General features: G+C 41.4%; 1 protein-coding gene across 1 annotated transcript in view; it reads right to left on the minus strand.

Moving 5' to 3' along the window:
• SEH1L (SEH1 like nucleoporin) overlaps nt 1–4,887 on the minus strand; it is a 39,912-nt gene extending 35,025 nt beyond the window's left edge. The window contains exons 1-2 of the mRNA XM_017877482.1: nt 4,840–4,887; nt 855–1,001 (exon numbers count right to left, since the gene is read on the minus strand). The gene's annotated coding sequence lies outside the window, so the exon portion shown is untranslated. The remainder of the gene's footprint in view (nt 1–854; nt 1,002–4,839) is intronic.
• Nucleotides 4,888–8,102: the final 3,215 nt, after the last annotated feature.

Here is an 8,102-nt window from a genome sequence, read left to right on the forward strand (position 1 = left end):
AGACGGGTGGATCACGAGGTCAGGAGATCGAGACCATCCTGGCTAATACGGTGAAACCCTGTCTCTACTTAAAAATACAAAAAACTAGCCGGGCGACAAGGCGGGCGCCTGTAGTCCCAGCTACTCGGGAGGCTGAGACAGGAGAATGGCGTAAACCCGGGAGGCAGAGCTTGCAGTGAGCTGAGATCCGGCCACTGCACTCCAGTCTGGGTGGCAGAGCAAGACTCTGTCTCAAAAAAAAAAAATACAAAAAATTAGCCGGGCATGGTGGTGGGCACCTGTAGTCCCAGCTACTCGAGAGGCTGAGGCAGGAGAATGGCGTGAACCCGAGAGTCAGAGCTTGCGATGAGCCGAGACCGCACCACTGCACTCCAGCCTGCGCGACAGAATGAGACTCCGTCTCAAAAAAAAAAAAGAATTGAATTAACCCTTAAGAGTTTAAGGTTAAAAAACAAAAAGAATTTTAGAGTTAGGCACAGTGGCTCACGCCTATAATCTCGGCAACTCAGGAAGCTGAGGTGGGGCCAGGAGTTTGAGGCTGCAGTGAACCAGAATACTTAAAAATCATATACGACCATCATAAAATACACTAATAGGTAAAATCAAATATAATGCAGATATTCTGGATTCATCATAAAAGTTATAAGCAATGCAATGATGCTCCTAAGTATTGCTACAGACCCAAGTTAAAATGAAATAAACAAGAAAGAAAAAAACATGGAAGAAAGAACTTTAGAACTGGTAAAAATAGAGGGAGTGGTGATATTTTACCAATTATCTGAGGTAGCCTTGGGACTAACGTTCCTTGGCTGCTCACGTCTTCCCAGTCCCCAGAATACTAACAAATGTCTCACCCAGTGGCTCTGTCCTCGCAGTTTATCATTTGATTCTCCTACTATTTCCTCCCACACAGCAGCTGTTCGGTCAAAAGAACAGGAAGCCAAAACCTGTCCAAATTCAGGATGGGCCCATGTCACACGCCATACAGATCCACTATGTGTCTGGGGAATCCAAAAGAAAAAGAACAGAACAGATATTCATTATTCCAGGGCTCCTTTTTTCCTAAAAACTTACTCATATTTCATAAATACTGGTTTTATGTGAGGAAACAGAATATAGTTTTACTTCTATAAGAGGAGAAAACTGATCAACATAACATGTAAATAAAAAGTTAAATCCGGAATGTTTTAACCTTTAGAAGACATTCTATATTTAGGATTATAGCGCTTCTGGAGTTCAGTTCTTTTGACATTTTACTAATAAAACAAAAATCTAGCCAGATAAAGTTTACTACTTCCAGTGCTGATAGGTGGAGAGTTGCTTCAGAGTTTAGCGTAACCAACCTTTGTAAAACAAAGATTCTACAAGTCCACCATTTTACTTGTAAATTCTTTCTACAGAAAATACCCATCTAATAAAATAAATAACATTAGATTTATTTGCTCCAAAATCCACAGAGACGGAAAGTAGATGAGTGGTTACCAGGGGCTGGGAGCAGAGTGAACATGAAGTGATGGCTAAATGAGTGCTGCGTTTCCTTTAGAGGTGGCAAACAATGTTCTGAAATTAGAAGTGGTGGTGAATTTAATGAATATACTTAAAATCACTAAATTGTACACTTTAAATGGGTGCACATTATGATATGTAAATTATAGCTCAATGAAAAAAATATTTTTTAAAAAAATTTGCTTCAACCAGGCATCGTGGCTCATGCCTGTATTCCCAGCACTTTGAGGGGCTGAGGTGGGCAGACTGCTTGATCCCAGGGGTTCGAGACCAGTCTGGGCAATATGGCAAAACCCCATCTCTACAGAAAATTAGTCAGGCGTGGTGGTGTGCAGCACTTGTGGTCCCAGCTGCTTGGGAGGCTGAGGTGGGAGGATCACTTCAGCCTGGAAGGTTGAGGCTGCAGTGAGCCAAGATTGCACCACTGCACTCCAGCCTGGGTGACAGAGCAAGACCTTATCTCCAAAAAAAAAAAAAATTTGCTTCAGAAGTCTAATAATATATAGAAATTGTAGCCATAAAATGCTTAAATGATTTTAACTGACAATATAGTCTATTGATAATAGACTACTGTATGAAGAGTAGATATGGGGAAGCCCAAATCCTTACACCCCTCATGTTGGCCAAGGGGTGGGAGTGGAGGGGATTAGAGAAGGGATATAAAGATCTTAAAGAATGTCACCATCAAAAGAATTCTCAGGTGCTTCTCAGGGAAAATACTGTATAATAACAAACAACATGCAGAAAATGTGTTTCACTCTATAGCTAACATTTTTTACATTCAACAACATAAAAATAGTTTAACCAATAACTTCAACATGGCAATGTCACCAATTAAAGGTACATTTTGCACCCTTATTTCTTAACCTTGTTTTGTCCAGTGTTTTCTGTACCATCTTTAATTCTTACTTATACAGGGCTATAAAGTTAAAAATGCACATTAAGACAGGTAAGTTTTATTAGATTTACAGTAAAATGCAATCTAAAGAATAAGGTTTGCACAAAGATGCTCATGACAATAAAATGGAAACTTAAATATCCATTAGTTAAGTAAAATGGTATTTTTATTGGCTGTTAATAAAAAGCCTTTAGATATAGAAAAGTACATATGAAATATGTTAGGCTTACAAGCAGGAGATAGAGGTTTCCTTTTGGAATGATAAAAATATTTTAGAACTAGAAAGAGGTGATAGCTGCACAACACTGTAAATTAAATAAAAGCCAATTAATTGTTTACTTTAAAAGTATTAATTTTATGATATGTGAATCTCACCTCAAAGGAGGGAGGGAGCTTGGATAGAACTTTCACAAAAGAAGATACATGAATGGCAAATAAGCATATGAAAAAATAATCAACATGAGGTATTAAGGAAATACAAATAAAATGCAATGATTTTGTGCTCACTTCTCAACAACTAAAATGTCTATAATAAAAAAGACAGGTATCATCAAGTGCAGGTGAGGATGTAGAGAAACTGGAACCTCACACACGGCTGGTGGACACAGTCACTTTGGAAGAGTTTGGCAGTTCCTTAGAAAGCTAAGTATATATAACCCATCAATTCCACTCCTAGGCATCTATCCAAAAGAAATGAAAATATATGTCCACAGACTTACATGGCACGTTCTTAATATTACTCGTAATAGCCAAAAACTAGAAACAACTCAAATGTCCATCAACTGGTGAACAGACAGACAAAACATGGCAATATATATACAACTGACTACTCAGTATCAAAGGAACAAACTGACACATGACACAATATGGATGAACCTCAAAACATGCAAAAGGAAAGTGACTAGACACAAAGGACTATGTATTTCAAAATTCCATTTCCATGACATTTCTAGAAAGGATAAACCAGGCCGGGCGTGGTGGCTCACACCTGTAATCCCAGCACTTTGGGAGGCCAAGGCGGGCAGATCACTTGAGGTCAGGAATTCGAGACCAGCCTGGTCAACATGGTGAAACCCTGTCTCCACTAAAAATACAAAAATTAGCCAAGCGTGGTGGCAGGTGCCTGTATTCCCAGCTATTCAGGAGGCTGAGGCAGGAGAATTGCTTGAACCCAGGAGGCCGAGGTTGCAGCGAGCCGAGATCACATCACTGCACTTCAACCTGGGCGACAGAGCAGGACTCCAGCTCAAGAAAAGGGCAGAGGAGGGTAGGGGAGAGGAACCCATGGAGACAGAAAATGGATCAGTGGTTGCCTGGGGCTTGGAGTGGGAATAGGCCACAAGCAAACCTCTGAGTTTGAGAGAAATGTTCTAAAACCGGATCACAGTGATGACTGCACAACTCTGTAAGTTGACTAAAACTCACTGAACTGTACATTTAAAATGGATGACTTTTAAGGTATGAAAATTTCTACTTGGATGGGCACGGTAGCTCACGCCTATAATCTCAGCACTTTGGGAGGCCAAGGGCGGATAACCTGAGGTCAGGAGCTTGAGACCAGCCTGGCCAACATGGCAAAACCCCATCTCTACTAAAAACACAAAAATTAGCCGGGCATCGTGGTGCGCGCCTATAGTCCCAGCTACTCAGGAGGCTGAGGCAGGAGAATCACTTGAACCCAACAGGCAGAGGTTGCAGTGAGCCAAGATAACACCACTGCACTCCTACCTGGGCAACAGAGCAAGACTTTGTTGCCCCCCAAAAAAGAAGAAAATTTCTACTTGAGTAAAGGTTTTTTTTTTTAAAGAGTAAAACTATGCTAAGTAACATTTACACTATTTTTTTTTTTTTTTTTTTTTTTCATGATGACGAGTCTCGCATCTGTCGGCCCAGGCTGAGTGCAGTGGCGATCTCAGCTCACTGCCAAGCTCCGCCCCTCCCGGGTTTACGCCCATTCTCCGTCTCAGCCCTCCTTTGAGCTGCCTGCGGACTACAGGCGGCCCAGGCCCACCTACCTGCTAGATTTTTGTTTATTTTTAGTAGTTGGAGACGGGTTTCACCGTGGTCAGCCAGGTATGTCTCGATCTCCTTGACTCGTGATCCACCCGTTCTCGGCCTCCCAAAGTGCTGCGTGATTACAGGCTTGAGCCACCGCGCCCGGCCAGTTACATTACAACTATTAAAATACGTAAAAGAAAAAGGAATATTCTGAATTACTAAGATAATTATGTTAGAATGCTACATAATTACAGATTTTCTTACTCTCAAATTCTGAGAAACACACTTGTTACTTTAATAGTGAAAAACAGTAAAATGTCTCTCCAGGAAAAGAACTACTATATTAATTTTATCATCTTCTCAAAACAATTCATTGATAACTATGAAATAAACAGTAAATATTTCTGTATTTTAATAACTGTAAAATAAACACTCACCTTCCAGCTAGCAGTACAATGCCAATCACCACTTTCACTTTTATCCCAGACCTACAAGAAAATAAAAGGCAGATATTTTATACAAAAATTCCTACAAACTGATACAAAAACTATAAGACTGAATCAGTGTACAAGCAAAGGGATGAACATATAATTCACAAAAGAATACAACCAGCAAGTAAACATTCATTCATTCAATTAAATATTTATTGGGAGGCCGGGTGCGATGGCTCACGGCTGTAATCCCAGCACTTTGGGAGGCCAAGGCAAACGAAGTCAGGAGTCTGAGACCAGCCTAGACAACGTGGTGAAACCCTGTCTCTACTACAAATACAAAAATTAGCCAGGCGTGGTGCCCCATGCCTGTAATCCCAGCTACTGGAGAGACTGAGGCAAGATAATCGCTTGAACCCCGGAGGCGGAGGTTGCAGTGAGCTGAGATCACGCCACCGCACTCCAGCCTGGGCAACAGAGCAAGACTCCCATCTCAAAAAATATATATATATTGAGAACCTTGAATGTGTCAAGCACTGGGCCAAGCACTGAGGGATTCAGGAAGCTGAGCTCTAAATAACAGAGACAATTAGTTACAGTCAAATCTCCTGATTCAAGGTAGTTATTTTCTACAGCGTCGCCTCCACCACAGAAACATTGCTGCCAGGGGAAATACTAGGTTAGGTTCCTGTGAGTCTCTGGTCTACATTTTTGTCAACCAGTCAGTACATGACCTTGTTTAATGTGTGTTTCTGTTTAAAGAGAACTTATTTAATACATATTGTTTATTCATCAATATTGAACTCACTCAACAGCACTGTAACTCATGTCTGAAGGAAGCTTCTCTAACGCACGTACTATCTCTTTAACGCACATCACCGCCTCCTGTGTTTAGAAACTAGACAGCACTTCAGCACTACGCTTGGAGGCCATTTTAAACAGCGAAATCACCAATAGAAAGAACAAATAATGAAAAAAATCACTGCACTAAATAGAGCACAAAAAACACCTGCTTACAGTACGAGCCAAAATAGAGTATTGCCTGGTTTCACCTCAATGGAAAACGTCTGTCCTGACACTCAAACTTTTCACCACTCCGCACACATGCACAAATGACTGCAAAAGCAGTGTGACTTTTGGGATACAAGTAAATTGCAGAGTAGACAAATTCAAAAAATACAGAATCTACAAACAATAGGCTCAACTGTATATGTAACAAATTGTAAAGCAAAAATACTGAAACCAGGCATGATGGTGCACACCTGTAGTCCCAGCTACTCAAGAGGCTGAGGCAGGAGGGATTACTTGAGCCCAGGAGTTTGATCATGCCCGTGAAGAGCCACTGCACTCCAGCCTGGACAACACGGCAAGACTCCATCTCAAGACAAAAAAATTGAAACTTATTACCCAGAAAAAATATAGATTACACAGTAAGAAGGTGCCAATTTCACCTGTTAAAAATGTAACGAAGGCAATAACACTATGAAATCACACCTATCACTGGCAGTATAAAGCGGTACGACCTGAAAAACAGCAATTTGCCAATTCTCTTCAATAGTTTTTAAAATATCCACTAATTTCTCTTCTGGAATTAGCCTAAGAAAATCATTCAAAATACATAAAATGCTAAACTAATGAAAATTTTCAGTACAACACTATTTCTGACAAGACATATATGTACATACACACACTCTACCATGGCAATTTAAAATGTTAAAGGAAAAACAGAGGAAATCAATAAATATTAACAAACATTAGCAATAAGCCTGTAATTTTTTCACTTTCTAAAAAGAAACATATATTACTTGGTCACTTAAAAATACATACAAATAAATACATGGCTCCTCCTTTAAAAAAAAAGTACTCTGGAATAAATGGACATAAGCAGGCTGGGCAAGGTGACTCACACCTGTAATCCCAGCACTCTGGGAGGCTGAGGTGAGAGGATCACTTGAGCCCAGGGGTTCGAAACTAGCCTGGGCAACACAGCAAGACCCTGTCTCTACAAAAAAAAAATTGTAGGCAGGTGTAGTGGCGTGCATTTGTAGTCTCAGCTACTGTTGAGGCTGCAAAAACCAAGATCACACCACTGTACTCCAGTCTGGGTGACAGAGCCAGACCCTGTCTCAAAAAAAAAAAAAAAAAAAAAAAAAAAGAAAAAAAATTAAGTGAAATAAACCAAATATAAAAGGGCGAGGCCGGGCGCGGTGGCTCAAGCCTGTAATCCCAGCATTTGGGAGGTCGAGACGGACGGATCACGAGGTCAGGAGATCGAGACCATCCTGGCTAACACGGTGAAACCCCGTCTCTACTAAAAAATACAAAAAAACTAGCTGGGCGAGGTGGTGGCGCCTGTAGTCCCAGCTACTCGGGAGGCTGAGGCAGGAGAATGGCGTAAAAAAACTCGGGAGGCGGAGCTTGCAGTGAGCTGAGATGCGGCCACTGCACTCCAGCCTGGGCGACAGGGCCAGCGTCTCAAAAAAAAAGGGGGGGGGGGAATATTCTATGATTCTATTTATCTGAGGTACCTAGAATATGCAAATTAATAGAAAGTAGTAGTAAAGAGGTTACCAGAGGGTGAGCTGGAGGGAACAGTGTGCTTTGGTACAGAGTTTCAGGTTAGGATGATGAAAAGGTTCCGGAGATGAGCAGTGGTGACGCTGCACAGCAATGTGAATGCTGTGCTCAATGTCACTGAATTCTACACTTTAAAACGGTTAACGTAGTTTATTACAACAAAAATAAACTTGTTTTAAAAAAAGAAACTACATCTTTTAAGAACTGCAACACTGCTTATAAAAAGTTTATCTTTGAGAGATCACTGCTATCAAACTCGAATGTGAAAAAGGAAAAACTGTCCTTAAGATTTTCAGTGACTCTGGAGTTGTCGAGAACCAAAATAAGCCGCACTCCAGCTTTCATTCATCCTGCAACACATCTGGGTGGTTCCTAAATCTCATATAGCACCCCCACATTACAAATTCTGCTTGTCGGCTGGGCCCAGTGGCTCACGCCTGTAATCTCAGCACTTTGGAAGGACGAGGCGGGCGGATCACGAGGTCAGGAGTTCAAGACAAGCCTGGCCCACATGGTGAAACACCATCTCTACTAACCATCCTGGTTAACACGGTGAAACCCCGTCTCTACTAAAAAATACAAACAGGCCGGGCGCGGTGGCTCAAGCCTGTAATCCCAGCACTTTGGGAGGCTGAGACGGGCGGATCACGAGGTCAGGAGTTAGAGACCATCCTGACCAACATGGTGAAACC

This window comes from Rhinopithecus bieti, unplaced genomic scaffold (assembly GCF_001698545.2).
Source record: "Rhinopithecus bieti isolate Rb0 unplaced genomic scaffold, ASM169854v2 scaffold_11273, whole genome shotgun sequence".
NCBI classification, from domain to species: Eukaryota; Metazoa; Chordata; class Mammalia; order Primates; family Cercopithecidae; genus Rhinopithecus; species Rhinopithecus bieti.